The following is a 17,795-nucleotide window of genomic DNA, read 5'->3' as shown; positions in this document are numbered from 1 at the left end:
ACAGGTGTTTATATGTAATGTTTCCAACTCCCAAAGACAAAGATCAGGTTTATAAAGATACTGATAACAAAAAGCGATAATACCAAAAACTAAAAAAAAAAAAAAAAAAAAAAAAGAAGAGGTATTCGACTTACGTCAGAACCTACTTAACGACTGGAACGGAACCCCATTGTAAACTGGGAATTACCTGCATAATTCCATTAAGGGAGGGAGTGAAGAGGTGGGAAGAATAATTCAATCTATCACACCATCCCAGGAAATGGCATGCTTCTTCATTATTTCAAAGCTCTCATGTATTATGGTTGCAAGTTTCACTGTTTTCTTCATGAAAGCTTCTACATTTCTTGTTAAATTTATTGGACCATATTCCTTTTTATTTGAAATTTTATTTTAAGAAATACACATGCACACATGGCAAGAAGTTCAAAAAGTAGTACTAAAAGATGTAACAGTAAAAATACGACTGGTCCCTGTTTCCTTCCACAGAGGCAAGCATTTTCAGAGGTATTCTGTGTGTGCACAACCAAATATTTGCATACATTTGAAAAATACGAAATGAGATCATATTACATTTATTCTACACCTTTCCTTTTCTTTTGTACTTAACAACATAGCTCAGGGGTAGTTCCATTTCCATTCAGCTAAACTTGTCTCATTCTGTTTAATGGCTGCATTGTACTCCATTGTGAGGCTATGCCATAATTTACTTAATCAGGACCATATTGAAAGGCATTTGGATTGTTTCCAATTTTTGCTGCTGTAATCAAGGCTGTATTAAATATCCTGGTGCCTCTATCTTCACTCACATGTGAGTATATCAGCAGGATAAACCCCTAAAACAGAAATTGCTAGGTCACAAGTAACATGCGCTTTATACATTTCTTTGCCAACCAGGCAACCCCCTTGTGTGTTATTTTCCTACGTGTGCGTGTCATATGTGTGGGCACGTTATTTGTGGAAAATACAGTACCTTCTATTTCTAATAAGAAAAATTCATTCCAGCATGCTTAAAAGATCTTTGTTTATGCCTCCCACCTCCTAATTCTTGTCTCACAGCACCATTCAGGGCTGAAACAATGGAACAAAGTGACTCAAGAGTTACTCCTCTAGGATTTCTGGGGAAAACCTGAGCAGCATCCTTTGAATCTTGGCACGTGGTCCCCAATTTGAAGACAGGAGGGACTTGGCACTGCAGTTTCTAGCCCAAGTAATCCCTTTAATGAGAGCCCTGGAGGAGCATCAAATGTTGTTTTCGAAAACGTGTTTACTGGCAAACTCCATACTGCGAATGGAATGATTTACATCCCTGGGAGACCCCCAGTAAAAAATGTGCACTGTACCCTTGAATAGGATCTGCTTCTCCTGTAGCACCTAAATATTTAGGGCATATAGAAAGTAGTTCTGATTTACAATCTCTATAAAAATTTTAAACAACACAATAGGACATTTGATTATGAAATTTGCCCGAACTAATGTTGGCACTAGTTAGCCAAATTTTTTCCAAATGGCCTGTAACTTCAGTGCAAACCCACAAACATAGATTTTTTTTTTTTTCCTGCCAAGAACAGTCTTATTAATAAAAGAATGATTTTCTTTACTGATCCTCGGCAGCTGTGTTCCGGGTGCCTGTGTTCAGTCAAGGTGGAGATAATAACTGGCAATGGAAAGCAAATGTGCCGAAGTTCCCTGGAGAAGAGGTGGAAACGAATCTTTTATTAAATCATACAAAATTGTGTTTCATGTTTACTTTTTTCATTTCGTAAGTCACAGTTGTATCTGCTAGTTTTTGTAAACCTCACCTCACATTTGTCATAAAAAAAAAAAAAAGCCAACAATGACAACCCTGAGGCATGATGTTCTTGAGGTTAAATGCTGAGTGATCAGTCTGGGTGATACATCTGACACAGTTAACAGCCTTAATGGCGTTACCCCTCCTGGAATCATCTGAGATTGGTTAACTTCCGACTATGTGTTCCGAACTTATGTGGATGCCTAGAAAAAAGAGCAGTAGGAAGGTGTATTTGATTATTTGGGGTTTTTACCTGCTCACAGATTTGTGTCCACCTCTTTGGGTAATGTTGTTGTTGTCGGCTACCCTCCAGTTGACCCCTGACTCATGGGGACCCCAAGCACAATGAGATTGGACTCTCGTGATCCATAGGGTCTTCATTGACTGATTTTCAGAAGTAGACCACCAGGCCTTTCTTCCTAGTCCCTCTTTAGTCTGGAAGCTCCACTGAAACTTGTTCAGCATCATAGCAACACCCAAGCCTCCATGGATAGGCAGGTGGTAGCTGCATAGGTGCATTGGCTGGACAAGGACTAACACTTACAGTGTGTCTACTGCATATCTGACACGGTGCTTGATATATGTGCTCTCATACCATGCAGTGTTTCTCATAACATTTAATGGCTACCATCTATTTAATGGAGCCCAGTGGTGCAGTCTTTAAGAGCTTGGCTGCTAACCAAAAGGTCAGCAGTTTGAATCCTACCAGCTGCTCCTTGGAAACTCTGTCCTATAGGGTCACTATGCGTTAGAATTGACTCAATGGCAAATGTTTTTTTTTTTTTTCTGTTTTAATCTATTTAGTGTTTTATATGCTAGACATTGTGCTAAGCGCCTTATCAAACAGTATGTAATTTAACCCTCATAAAAGCAGGGTAAAAGCATTTTTATCTTCATTTATAAACTGAAGCTCAGAGAAGTTAATTTTCCCAGTGTCATATAATGAAGAAGTGGTAGAAGCAGGATTACAACCTAGGATTGAATGACTCTGAGTTCAGCTTTCTTACTTTTTACATTAGCACGTAGTATAGTGTACCTACCTACCTATTGCCATCAAGTCAATTCCAACTCATGTAGCGACTATATAGGACAGAGTAGAGCTGCCGCGTAGAGTTTCCAAGGAGCAGCTGGTGGATTTCAGCTGCTGACCTTTTGGTTAGCAGCTGAGCTCTTAACCACTGAGCCTCCAGGGCTTCTAGTTATAGTGCACTGTAGTATGAATCATGCACTCTATTTTATCTTTGGATCTCAATGCTATTGACATGGAGTAGGTACTCAAAAAACTGTTTACTGAATGAAGGATCTTTACAATTCTGCGAGATATTTTTATTCCCATTTTACAGACAGAAAAAATACAGGCTTGGGAAGGTTAAGCAATTTGCCCAAGGCCAGGAACTAGCATTCATAGAATATAATCCTATAATCCTGAACCTACCTCCTCCAGTTGAGAATTGAGAAAGATATTATATAAGCTAAAGAAAAGGGTATTTGGTATTTTCATACACTTAAGTATAGGTATGTTATATGGCAAGGTGGAAATAATTTAACTCTTTTTTTGTCGTTGATGAGAATATACACAGCAAACAGGCACCAATTCAACAGTTTCTGCACGTACAATTCAGTGACATCGATTACATTCTTCAAGTTGTGCAACCATCCTCACCCTCCTTTTCTGAGTTGTTGTTGTTCCTCCCCCACTAACATAAACTCACTCCTAAGTTTCCTATCTAATCTTTTGAGTTGCTGTTGTCACTTTGATCCCATATAGTTTGTAAAAGACCATTAATGCTCAAGGCAGACATTCTTTACTAGCTAAGCTAAACTATTGTTTGGTTTTAAGACTTCAGGGAATATTTTTGGTTTAAAGTTCAAAGGTTATCTCAGGGCAATAGTTTCCGGGGTTCATCCAGTTTCTATGGCTCCAGAAAGTCTACAGTTCATGAGAATGGTCTGCCTTTTACCCCTTTTAATCAGGATTCTTTAAAAAGGCCGTACAAGACTGTGCCAGCATGCAAAAAACAGCATAGATATTTTCACCGAAGAAAGCTGTGTTTATTTATTTTACAGAATCTGTATTTGAGCTCCTTATAACTTTTGAGCAGGCAGAACATTGCTTAATGGCACTGGACAAAGCTGAAGTGAAAACTATTCCAGCGGGAAATCTTTTATGGAAACTGAAATGATTGTTTTAGGAATCTGACTTGTCATTTTTCACAGCTTTGTCTTTGGTCTCTTGAGTACCTGTTTATATCATGGACAAATTTGAAATGGAATCCTGGTGACTTTGCTCTGCGTAAGGTATACTGTAAAGGAAGGCAGACGTGCTCAACGTATAGAGAGAGACAGGGAGCTGGGTATGTAGCAAAAGGAGCTGGAACTCTGTTAGATGGAACTGGCATCTCAAAAGCGTACCTCAAGGATACACATCTCCCACGGCATTTATGAACACGAGAGCTGAACCAGGGTCTGACATTTCTTAAGCTAATGATGAGTTTTCTCTTCATCTTTCCTCCTAACACCAAGACTAGACAAAAAACGCAAAGGAAGAAAGAACAAGAAGCAGTTTCTAGAGTCTTCAGGGTCCCTGAGATGTTTTTTTGAATTAAGACACACTGCGGTCATCCTTCAGGCTGCTTGAAATTTTGGAGTAGTCATTGGCAGATTAACAAATTTCCTGAAAATACCAGCTTAAAACAGCATTAAACTTTTCAAGGGCACTTTTTGGTAGAGGTTGAAATACACCGACTCCTCACTTATTGGCTATCTTGTTGTAGACATTTTGCATTTATGACAATAGTAAAAAATCTACTATCTGACTTATTTCCACATTAATGACATATGTCTGGCAGTAACAAATGCTGGTTTTGATGGTTAAGGTTATGTGTCAACTTGGCCTGGCCACGACTCTCAGTGGTTTGGCAGTTACGCAGTGATGAAATTTGGCAGTTATGTAATGGTGTAATTTGGCAATTATGTAATGAGGTAGTCATCCTCCATTTTGTGATCTGATATAGTCATCCCCCATTTTTGCACAATGCCACTTTTGCATAATAACCATGTCGATAAGTGAGGAATGGATGTACTATAATTACCCTGATGTACTCACAAAAGCATCCAGGTTATGTTGTTAGATAAAAATCTCAGTGGTGGAGCCAAGAATACATATTTACCCACCCACTCACCAACCTTTCATCCATCCCACACCCATCCACCCACCCATCTATCCATCCACCCATCCACTGAGTATTTACCAAGCAGTCTGTGTGCCAGACATTATCTAAGGCTACAAATGCTTGGTTCTCAGAAAGTTCCAAGACTGCATTTTCTGCTATAATATAATTTTGGAAGGCAAATATTCTCTTCAAGTTTTTGTTAAGGTGAAGCAAAGTGTTGTATTGAGTTTATGTAAATTTTGACCCTTATGTAACTGTTCACTTGGCATTGAAAATCTTATGCAACTATTTGGGAAAAGATGGTCTGTGGTTCAAGTTGTGTCTTGCAAAAAGATGGGCCACAGGAAACAGTTTTTGTTTAGGCTTTGTTTTTTTATTAAGAGCTGTGAAATTGTTAAGCTCAAATTGTTGGTTTCTTTGATCAGGTGTTGCTAGTCAACTGAAAATAAGTCTGTATCAGTGAACATCTTCAATTTTAAGAAAATTCAGATGTCATTGAAATAATTTAATATACTTACACCGCACCTAACTCTAGTTAGAGCTCTTGTTTTGGACAGAGGTGGGAGAGCATGATGGTAAGAGCACAGACTCAGGAGTTCCCCAGCCCTGGGTTCAAATCCCTCTCCTACCACATACTCGCTCCATGGCTTTGGGAAAGTTCCTTACCCTCTTTGAGACTTAGTTTCCCCAGTTGTACAATGGGATGCACACACCTAACATTGGTGTGAGGATTAAATGAGCTAACACCCATAAAGCAATTTTCCCACCTTTTTTGGGGAGCAGAGTTAGTACTTTAGGGCCACAGAGTAGTTTTACACATAGTTCTCATTTCCCTGGTCAGAGCAAGTGCCTCATATTTTTATCCCCTATTATTATGTTTCCCCTTTCATCTTTAATCTTTCCTTTAATCCTCCCACACTGTAGGTACTCATGCTAGTATATGTAAAGTGCAATTTCCCAGTTCTCCTTTCGTGTGTTTGTTTAGCTATATACAAAATAATTGGTAAAATACGTAGAGTTGTTTCTGTGTGTTTTTGATTGAAAACCTCATTTTTTGTCCCACTTTAGTTTTAGAATCTCTTCATGTTGCTGTATGTAAACCTAACTCACTACGTTCTGACTGTGACCTGGCCACCAGTGTATCCATACACCGCAGTTTGCTTCTCCATCCTTCTAGTGATGGATGTATAAAACCAGCCCAAACCTGTTGCTGTTGAGTTGATTCTGACTCATGACAACTGCATGTGTTACAGAGTTGAACTGCCTCATAGCAATTTCTTGGCTGTAATCTTTATGGAAGCAGATTGCCAGGCCTTTCTTCTATGGCACTGCTGGGTGGGTTCAAACTGCCAACCTTTAGGTTAGCATTTGAGCGCAAACTGTTTATACCACCAGGTATCTTGATGGACGTATCCAAAAAAAGCACTCAAACCTGTTGCTGTTGAGTTGATGCCAGCTCCTAGCAAGGCTGTAGAACAGAGTAGAACTGCTCCATAGGGTTTTCTTGGCTGTAATCTTTATGGAAGCAGATTGCCAGGCCTTTCTTCTATGGCACGGCTGGGTGGGTCCAAACTGCCAACCTTTAGGCTAGCAGTCAAGTGCAAACTGTTTGTGCCTCCTGGGAATGTTGATGGACATATAATCCATTGCAGTCAAGTCGATTTCGATTCATAGTGACCCTATAGGACAGAATAGAACTGCCCCATAGGGTTTCCAAGGAGTGACTGATGGATTTGAACTGCCAACCTTTCGGTTAGGAGCAGAGCTCTTAACCACTGCGCCACCAGGGCTCCTGATCAAATTCTTTGCTGTCACAGACAAAACTATGGTAAACAACCTCACACATATGTCCTTATGTTTTCGTTGGTGGATTTCTCTGGGGCACACATCCAGGCGCGGCACCGTTGGGGGAATGAATAGGTAATTTCACCAAATGCTGAGCAATTGCTATTTGGAATGGCTGCTCAGTTTACCCTTGTTCCTAGCCCTTGACGCTCTCTGACTTTGTAATTTTTGCCAGTCTGATGAGTGTAAAGTGGTATGTCGTTGTTTTAATTTGCTTTTCTCTGATTACTAGGTGAGGGTATCTCTTCATATACTTATTAGCCATTAGAGTTTCCTCTTCTACTAATTTTCTTTTAATAGGCTTTGCCATTTTTCTATTGAAGTTCCTGAAAATTTCTTGCTATTTTGCAGGAGTTTCTCTAGATAGAAAACCCAGCTCAGTTTTAGACATTGCAGATATTTTTTCCCAGGCTACCAATCTGGTAATGGTATATAGGATGTCCTTTTCTAAGCAGAAATCTCAGTTTTAATGTAGTCAAACACTTCATTTTTCTCCTTATGACTTGTTCTTTTTATATCTTGCTTGATTACGAACCTGCTCAATTCTAAAGCCAAGAAGATATTTCCCACATTTTTTTTTTTTTTATCACTTTCGTAATTTTCCTTTTACATCTAAACGTGTAGGAGGGAATCCAACTTTATTTTCTCCCTTCAGTGAAACCAACTTTCCCAACAAAACCTACCAAATAATTTGCTGTTTTCCATTGGTTTATGACACTGAGCCTCCTATCTATGTGGGAATGTTTCTGGAATCTCTATTGCTTCACTGATCTTTTTATTGGTTCCTAAGACCATACTACGCTTTTATTTTGTATTACTGTGACTTAGTAATATGTCTTAGTGTTTGACAGGTCAATCTTTCCTCTTCTCCTATTTCTCAAAATTGCCTTAGCTGTTCATGTCTTTTCATTTCCATATACATTTTAGAATCAGTGTGTCAAATTCCTAAAAAAAAAAAAAAAAAAAAAAAAATTCTGTTGGAATTTTGGTTGGAATTGCGTTGAATTCATGGATTCATGTTGGGAAGAAATTAATATCCTTACAATGTTAAGTTATTCTATTCATAAACAGTGTTTGTCTTATTCAGTTCTACTTTTATGCTGTTTGTTAGTGCTGTGTTTTTCTCTGTGAAGTGCTAGAGTCTTCATTTTTAGGTGAATTCCTTGATGTTGTTGTTGGGTACCACCAACTTGATTTTGACTCATAGTGACCCTATATGACAGGGTAGAACTGCCCCACAGGGTTTTCTTGGCTGTAATCTTTATGGAAGCGAATCTCCAGGTTTTGCTCCTGCAGAGCCTCTGGGTGGGTTCGAATTGCCAACCTTTCTGTCAGTAGCCGAGCGCTTAACCACTGCCCTACCAGGGCGCCTGAATTCCTAGATATATTTTTTGTTGCTATCATGTTTTAAACATTCTGTGCAATTCCTAGTATATAGTGAGTGCTCAATAAATGGTACTTATAATAATACTTATAAAGGGGTCGGCTGCTAACCAGAAACTCGGCAGTTCAAATTCACTAGCTGCTCCTTGGAAACCCTATGGGGCAGTTCTACTCTGTCCTATAGGGTTGTTATGAGTTGGAATCGACTGGATGGCAATGAGTTTGGTTTGGTTGGTATAGTAGTTAGCGTTGTAGCTATTATAAAAGGGAAAATATCACAGAACGAAGGTCTCCAAATGCCTCTAGGAATCATCGTATTATGCTGGGAAGTACACGGGTGTGGAGTCAGACACTCCTGGCTTCCAGTCCTGATTCCACCCTCTGCTGTGTGACCTTGAACACTTAGTTTTAAAGTGGGAGCAACGCTTGTCCTACCAGCATTATAGGTATGGTGTGAGGATAAAATGAGACCACAGTAACAAGCCCAGTGGCTGGCACACGGAAGTACTCAGATAGCCGCTCCTTTTTCTCCGTGGTGAAGATGTGAAGCTTGTCACACAGCCACACCCTTTACCCACAAAACGATCTCTTCCTTCATTTGAAGTCCACTTCCAAGCTTTGCGTTTTTGGACCAGGTGGATACAGGTACACACAACAAGGAAAACTGAAAGACAAAACAAAACCGAACAACCCCCCAGCATTCCCTTTTCAAAAACGCCTTCTTTGCTTTTTCATCTTTAGAAGATAAATTCCTTGAGGACAGGAAGCACAGTGGACATGTGGTTGATTCCACACACCCATTTCACCCCAGGTGGTTTATCCAAGGCTGCCTGGATGGTGCAAATAGTTAAGAGCTCAGCTACCAACAAAAAGGTTGGTGGTTCAAGTCTACCCAGAGGCACCTTGGAAGAAAGTCTTGGTGATCTACTTCCAAAAGATCACAGCAGTTGAAAACCACATGGAGCAGAGTTTTATTCTGAAACATACGGCATCGCCATGAGTCAGAATAAACCAGACGGTAACTGGTTTGGTTTATTCAAGACAATCATGACCTTTCCTTCCCCCTGGTCAATGACTGGTTAAGGGATGGGCTGGCCCATGACAACCTGGGCCTATAGGATTTTAGGAGGGCCTTACTGAGGGCTTCTGGAAAAAGAAGTTCAGGTTTACTCCTCCGCTGTATGTGAGTTAGAAGAGCATACTGCCCCAGTGCCTGTTGGCAGCCACTTTATGTCAATGAGAGGAGCCAGCCTCAGGATGAAGCCACTGGTGAGTGAGCAGAGAAATTCGGGGTCCCTGATGTCAGCATTCAACTACTGCGTCGACCAAACCTGAAGCTTCCTTTACCTCTGGCCTTCCTGTTATGTTATAACAAATGATGTTCTTATGGATTTAGCCAGTTTGAGTAGGTGTGTCTTTTATTTGCAGCCTAAAGCACCATAAGGAAACCAAGTGGAGCAAGAGCTAAGCGCTCGCCTGCTAACCAAAAGGTTAGTGGTTTGAACCCACCTGGCGCCTCCGTGGCAGAAAGACCTGGTGGTCTGCTTCCGTAAAGATCACAGCCTAGAAAACCCTATGGGACAGTTCTGCTCCGTCACATGGGTCTATGAGTTGGAATGGACTCCACGGCACCTAACAACAACAAAGCACAATAGTGGATTCAGACCTTAAGTCTTTAGCACGAGCCAGCAAATAGTTGATGCTTGAGAAACACACGATAATGAATGTGAGAACCGTATTGAATTTGTGGAGTGCAGTGCATTGCACAATTCTACATGCTTTAGGTTGCTTGAGCTTCTCAATGGCTAGGCGAGCTACTTCCAAAATGTCACAACCACTGAAAACCCTGTGGAGCACAGTTCTACTCCAACACACATGGGTCACCATGAGTTGGCATTGAATCAATGACAGCTGGTTTGGTTTTTTTGCCCTGAGATAGTCTTTAATAAATTAATTAATTTTAATTTTATTATGCTTTAGGTGAAAGTTTACAGCGCAAATTAGTTTCTCACTCAAAAATTTATACACAAATTGTTTTGTGACATTGGTTGCAATCCCTGCAATGTGTCAGCACTCTCCCCCTTTCCGCCCTAGGTTCCCTATGTCCATTTGTCCAGTTTTCCTGTCCTTTCCTCCTTCTCGTCTTTGCTTTTGGGCAGGTGTTACCCACTTGGTCTTGTATACTTGGTTGAACTAAGAGGCATGTTCCTCGTGTGTTATTGCGTGTTTTCTAGGCCTGTCTAATCTTTGGCTGAAAGGTGGACTTCGGGAGCGGCTGCAGTTCTGAGTTAGCAGGGTGTCTAGGACCATAGTCTCGGGGATTCCTCCAGTCTCTGTCAGACCAGTAAGTCTGGTCTTTTTTTGTGTGAATTTGAATTTTATTCTACATTTTTCTCCCGCTCTGTCCAGGACCCTCTATTGTGATCCCTGTCAAAGCGGTTGGCAGTAGTAGCCTTGCACCGTCTAGCTCTTCTGGGCTCGCTGGGGGAGGCTGTGGTTTATGTTTATGTGGTTCATTAGTCCTTTGGACTATTATTTTCCTTGTGTCTTTGGTTTTCTTCATTTTCACTTGCTCCAGACAGGGTGAGACCAGTGTTTAATTTTTAGGAGCCCCCAGTTATCTAGTTTCTCTTCTGTGGTTTGTGCATTGTTAGTTATGGTTTGTACCCCGTTTATGCCATATATCAGGGCCCCTAGTGTTGTCCTTATTTTTTTCTTCCAATGATGTTTATCATTTTAGGTTTTATATTTAGGCCTTTGATCCATTTTGAGTTGGTTTTTGTGTATGGTGTGAGGTGTGGGTCTTGTTTCATTGTTTTACAGATGGACATCCAGTTTTGCCAGGACCGTGTGTTAAGGAGACTGTCTTTTCCCCATTTAATGAACTTTGGCCTTTTGTCAAATATTGACTGTTGGTAGGTGAATGTACTGGTTTGGTTTTGATGGCCCTTTAATACAGGTATAGATATACTACTACCTGCATCTTTTAGTTGAGGAAATTGAGACTCAGAGATGGTATGTGGTGTGCTCAAGTTTGAGTAGATAGATAAGTGGTCCAGTTGCAGTTAGAATCTAGGCCTTTTAACTCCTATTTTAGTACATTTTCTAACATCAGTCTTTACCAGGCTGAGGTCCTTGAGGGTGGGAGCTACATCTTATGTATCTTTTACCTGCAGTGCCTGGAAGCCTCTTTCTTAATGGTCACCCAAACGTGTTTGAAGAATAAGCACATAAATTAAATGCCTTGTTACATCCTGAGAACAACTCTAATGGGAGGGCAAGGGAAATTATCTCTCAGAAAGATTTCCTCCATCCAAAGCATTTTAACAGTGCCCAGCAGTGGCTACATCACATTTCAAAGGCAACAGTCATGGGTGTGCATTTGTTCCTGGTATGTCTTTGTGCCCCATCTTCCAGCTCAGATGTAACAAGCAATGATGACATGGCAAAGGTCATACTGCCTTGTGAATTCTCCCAGATATGGAGGAAAGACTCAAGAAGCAAAGTCAGAAGATGTAGTTTAGACCTGTCATCCTAGGTGCCCCTGGGAGCAATTTGCATACAACACATAAATCAGGTTCAGGGTCTAGTTATTACAAAGCCTTTACTGCCCTTTGCTTCTCAGGCAGCATACTGAATTCTGATGTGTGGCCATGGGGTTTATCAATAACATGCCCCATAAATCTAGTTAGCATTTTCTTCTGGTTGCTGGACCTTGGGAAGCTGCTTAAGTACCTTGAAGGTCCTTTCCCACTCTGGCCTTGAATCTCAAGGAAGGTCTGAGTCACTCCAGCTCTCCTCTGAGTATACCTTGATCACTTTGTGCTCGGCTGGAAACTTCCATCAGAGATCTTAAAGCTTAAATGAGGAACTCCCCTCCTACCAGGTTCTGCCATTGGTAGGAGTCCTGGTGCCATAGGAGTAGCTGTCTTTGTCACTGGTTGTTTCTGTCTGCCCAGTGTCACTTCCTTTGGGGAACTGCCGCTTGCTTGCTTGTGCTGCATGGTTCTGGTGGGGCTGTCAATCTTGAACTCCACCCCCCTGGCTACAGGGGTGGCTCCATGATCAGGCTGGCCAATCAAAGCTTTGTCTCCGGTGGCTTTGAGTCTTGAGCTAAGACACACAGGGGTGGGAGGTGATAGAAGCAAAGTCATTAATTAACTTTGGAAGCTGTCAGATGAGTTTCTGCCCCCAAGGTCCCCTTCACTTCTGTGTCCTTCCAAGTATCCTTTCCATAAACATTCCTTCTTGCCTGAGCATGTTAGGGCAGGTTTTTGCTACTTGCTTTTAAATCTCTCTTAAGTGATACATTTCTAAGATGTAGATAGCACATGATGGTTCGTTTTATTGTTTTTATTTCCAAAATGAAAATACATTTATTTAATCTTCTGATAATGAGGGTGGTGGTATTAGTAATATCCCTTAGTTATTAATATCTTCCTATTAGCATAGAGAAATAGCAATGACAGCTCATGTTACTGAGCACTTACTGTTTGCCAGTCTCCATACTAAGCACCTTTTAATTGGGAGGCAATGTAGAGTTCAAGAGCTTGGGCTTTGCCTGGGTTCGAATCTTGGCCATGCCATTTCCTGGCTGTGAGACCTTGGGCAAGTTACTTAACTCCTCTGAACCTCTGGAGGCGTAGTGGTTAAGTGCTACAGCTGCTAACCAAGAGGTTGGCAGTTCAAATCCGCCAGGCACTCCTTGTAAACTCTATGGGGCAGTTCTACTCTGTCCTATAGGGTCGCTATGAGTCAGAATTGACTCGACAGCAGTGGGTTTTCTGAACCTCAGTTTTCTCATCTGCTAAAATAAAAATAGTACTTCATAGGTATATTATGAGGTTTAAGTGAGTTAACACATGGAAAAACATGCCTGGCATGTAGTAAATACTCAATAAACGTCAACTCCTGTTAGTTACATATCTTATCTAAAACAAAGAAATGGCTGTTACAGAGCTAACATAACTTGCTCAAGGCTACACAGAGGAGCTGAGAGTAAATAAAATCATGTTCATGACGTGCCTAGCACAGAGCCTGGCGCACAGCAGCTACTGTTCTTTTAAGTAGCCCAGCATCACAGATTTGGGAGGGAGGCATATGGAAATCATGCCCCAGGAAAAATTACAAGCAGCAGTTAAGCACATTGTTCTCTCCCTGCTATCGCTTTATAATGGGGAGCATTGGTAGTGCAATGGTAGAATTCTCCTTCCACACAGGAGATCCAGGTTTGGCCAACGCACCTTATGTGCCGCCACCACCTATTAGTGGTGGCTTGCATGTTACCATGTGCTGAACAGGTTTCAGCAGAGCTTTCAGACTGAGACAGACAAGGAGGAATGGCCTCCTGATCCATTTCTGAAAACCAGCCAATGAAAACTCTATGGATCAAAACAGACCAATCCCATTGCACGTGGGGTCACCATACACGGTTACTTTATATGCCTTCCTTTCCCTCCTCCCTCCAGAGTCCCCATCAGTTACCATTCCAGACAGTACTGCTGCTGTGCTAAGTGGTAACTGAGCTATTAGCTGGTTTCTAAGATAATGTCCTTCCTAGGTCCGTTTGCATTTCAGTGGAAGGTTCCTAAGACCCTTGTTGCTTCCTTATTCAAATTACTTATGAAACAGAGCTCTGCCCTGGTGGCACCGTGGTTAAATGCTCAGCTGCTAACTGAAAGGTTTGAAACCTACCAGCTGCAGCTCGTGAAAAAGATTGGACAGTCTGCTTCTGTAAAGATTACAGCCTTGGGTACCCTATGGGGCGGTTCTACTCTGTCCTATAGGGTTGCTACAAGTTGAAATAGACTGGACGGCAATTTTTTTTTTTTTTTGCTCTGTTCCTCTGGGGAGACCCTGAAGATGTCCTTGTGGAAGCCTTACCTATCCTTGCTGAGTCTCATTAATTAACATATTGCCTCAGGAGGGCCAGGATGCCTGAACAATGCTGTCAGTGGTCATTTCTACTGTGAGTTACAGGAGATGTATGATGGCCACCGTAGGGGGAGCAAGAGTGTCAAAGGCAGGCCCTCGTAGAATTGGAATATTGAAACACAGGGGTGTGTGTGTGTGTGTGTGTGCGTGTGTGTAATGAAGAGTTTTGAGTCCCAGGTAGTACCATGCATTATTACATTAACACGTAATATCTAATCCTGTTTCCACAGCTGCCCTGAAAGTTCCATATAATTTCCCCATTTTGCAGATTAAGAAATTAGAACTCTGTAGTGGGCACTTACTGGTTTTCTGTATTCAACATTCCTTTCCCTTTCTTTTGTCATCGGCACGTAATTCCAGTGAGGATGGTCCTCTGGGCAACTCGTGCCCGAGATCTGGCCCATCAGAATATTCTACTCCTTTGGACACTGGGATTAGCTCAGAGATGGACTCCTGAGGGTAGTGAGAGCCATTAAAAATAAAAAACAAAAAACACCAGACCGGTTACCACTGAGGTGGTTCTGACTCATGGCGGCCCCACATGCTGCAGAGTAGAACCGTGCTCCATGGGGTTTTCAAGGCTGTGATCTTTTGGAGGCAGATCACCAGGCCTTTTTTCTGAGGCACCTCTGGGTGGGCTTGAACCACCAACTTTTCAGTTAGTAGTCAGTGCTTAATCATTCGTGCTACCCAGGGACTCCAATGAGAGCCACACTTGAGACTTTTACTGGAGACTTCAGAGACCAAAAACCAAACAAGTTGCTCTCAAGTTGGTTCTGATTCACAGCGACCCTACAGGGCAGAGTAGAACTGTCTCTTAGGACTTCCAAGGAGCAGCTGGTGGATTCGAACTGCCGAAGTGCTGTCTTTTTCCTGGTTAGGGTTGCTAAGGTAGTCAAGTATAAGCCAGGAGGCGATGGGGGTTATCTTTGCCCATCAAGTTCTTTGGACATGTTATCAGGAGGGACCAGTCCCTGGAGAAGGACATCATGCTTGGTAAAGTAGAGGGGCAGCAAAAAAGAGGAAAACCCTCAACGAGATGGTTTGACACAGTGGTTGCAACAATGGACTCAAGCATAGCAAAGATTGTGAAGATGACAGAGGACCGAGAAGTGTTTCATTCTATTGTACATAGGGTCACTATGAGTCGGAACCGACTTGACAGCACTTAACAACAACAAAAGAAAGAGGTGGAAAAAGAATGATTCCAGTTGTCATCGTTCGAACCTTGGAATCAGGGGCAGATTAACCAGTAAGCAAGGTACCCACTGGTTTACATTAAGCAAGGTATGCACGGGCTTATTTGTGTTTACTTACTAATCTGTAGTGAACAATTTCACATGGGTTTCACCACGTCACATATGTGGTGAAAAACAGGTGAAAATTTTCCCTACAGATTAGTAAATATGCACAAGTAAGCCCCTGTATACCTTGCTTATTAGGTAATCCAGCCCTGCTCTGAATCCAGATGTGCCTAAAGCCAGAATATCCTTGGATTTTTCAGTTTGTGAATCAACAAATTCCATTTTGTGCTTGTCCGTGTTACTTGCAGCCAAAAGAATCTAATGAATTTTTTTTCTTTTGGCTCAGAAAGGTTAAGTGCCAAATATAATGTCACACAGCTAGTAAATGGCAGAGCTGGGATTTGAACCAGCTCTCAGTGACTCCAAAGTCCATGTTAAAACCAAAAACCAAACCAGTTGCCATTGAGCTGATTCTGATTCATGGGGACTTTGTGTATACTGAGTACAACTGAGCTCCATAGGGTTTTCAAGGCATGACCTTTTGGAAGCAGATTGCCAGGGCTTTCTTCCGAGGTGCCCTCAGTCGTTTGGAACTGCCAACCTTTTGGTTAGTAGTTGAGTACTTAACTGTTTGTGCCATCCAGGACTCCTTTCGCCTCTGTGGAAATATAAGCTCTGCTGGCAGGAGAGTGGATAGAGTGGATGCTGCCATCAGTTTCAGCCTGGAGAAGAAAGGCTGGGTTCACAGAGGGTTCTGTAGTGAAACTAGGGGCCAGGGGAGTTTACTCTGAGAGGAAACATGTGGCCCTCGAAATACAACCTAATTCACTTCCCCTACTTGACCAAGTCCAGTGTTGCCTGAACTTCTATTGCCAGACTTACCCATCAGCCCATGGGAATAAAAATGGCCACTTTTTAGTGCTTACTACAGGTGAGGCACTGGGCTAGTCACTTTATAAGCGTCATCTCTTTGGATTGTCAAAAGAACACCAGGAATTAGATATTATTATCTCCGTTGACAAGATGAGGCACAGAAAGGCTGAATCACTTGCCCAAGGTCACACAGATACTCAGTAGTGGAGCTGGGACTGGGACCCAAGCCTGCCTGGGTCCAAAGCCCATGTTGTTAACTGCCATGCCATGTTGCTGACATCCACCATATTCCCACCTACTGATTAAAAAAAAAAAATGTGTACAAGCTTAGGATATGATAAAAAGGACTTTTACAGAAAGTGTCTATGTGTGGAGCCCTGGTGGCGCAGTAGTTAAGCATTCGGCTGCTAACCAAAAGATTAGCAGTTCAAATCCAGCAGCTGCTCCTTGGAAACCCTATGGGACAGTTCTACCCTGTCCTATAGGGTTGCTATGAGTCAGAATCAACTTGACCGCAATGGATTTTTTTTTTTTTTTTTTTTTGGTTTACGGGTGGGCTGCTTCCTCACTATGGCTGGAATTAATCCTGGAGTCATACAACTAGAAGGGTAAGTACAAGGCCATGTCTACTTGGCACGATGAATCCAGAACCTTCCAGCAGGTGCAAACTAACAGTTTAGACCCTGTCATCCTTTCTGTCCCATGGGCTAGAATCCAACATGGCTCAGTCCCGTCCAGAGAACACAATAAAACTCTGCTCTGAGAGGAAGAGCTTTATTTCTCTCTAAAAGGCCACATTGAGAACCTCAGTTGCAACTCTCTTTGTAGGTAAAAAAAAAAAAAAAAAAAAATTTTTAGGTAAAGGGAAGAAAAATGGAGTGATGAATTAGTTCTTTACAACCCAATGACAGACTGATGGATAAACGCAGTGACAGACCCCCAGTTTTATCTTTCTGCTTGTCTCCCCCAACGAGAACATCGTTGTCCTTATGGACAGTCTGTGAAATGGGATTAAAACGTGGCAGAAAGCCACATTGTCTTGGTGACGCTTATTATTATCATTGCCAGGATTCAGGTGCTAAAACCCAAATATGAAGTAATTATGGTGCCACTGAGGCTTAACATAATATTCTTTCTGTTTCTCTCCTGCTTTGATAGCTGGCTGTATTGGCAAGAGGCATGCGACACTGGTGCTTTACTAAGGTTTAGGGCTGTCCTGTTCTGACTAGCTCCTTTTGTGGCCCAAATAAACTACACTACAAAAATCAACATAGGAAACTTCTCTCCCCGGCCCCTAGAGACTTCTGCACAAAAGCCTTATTTTCCTGTCTTGAAAGCGTTTTAACTGAGATGCCAGTTTAAGTCTGAAATCTGAGGAGTATCAACCACATGGCGGTGCAAACAGTTCGTGCTCAACTGCTCACCTAAAGGTTGGCTGTTCTAATCACCCTGCAGCACTGCAGAAGAAAGACCTGTTGATCTGCTTCTGTAAAGATTATAGCCAAGAAAACCCTATGGGGCAGTTCTGCTCTGTGACACATGGGGGCGCCAGGA

The sequence above is a fragment of the Loxodonta africana genome, chromosome 12 (assembly GCF_030014295.1).
Source record: "Loxodonta africana isolate mLoxAfr1 chromosome 12, mLoxAfr1.hap2, whole genome shotgun sequence".
Lineage (NCBI taxonomy): Eukaryota > Metazoa > Chordata > Mammalia > Proboscidea > Elephantidae > Loxodonta > Loxodonta africana.
Note: the sequence above shows the minus strand (reverse complement) of the source record.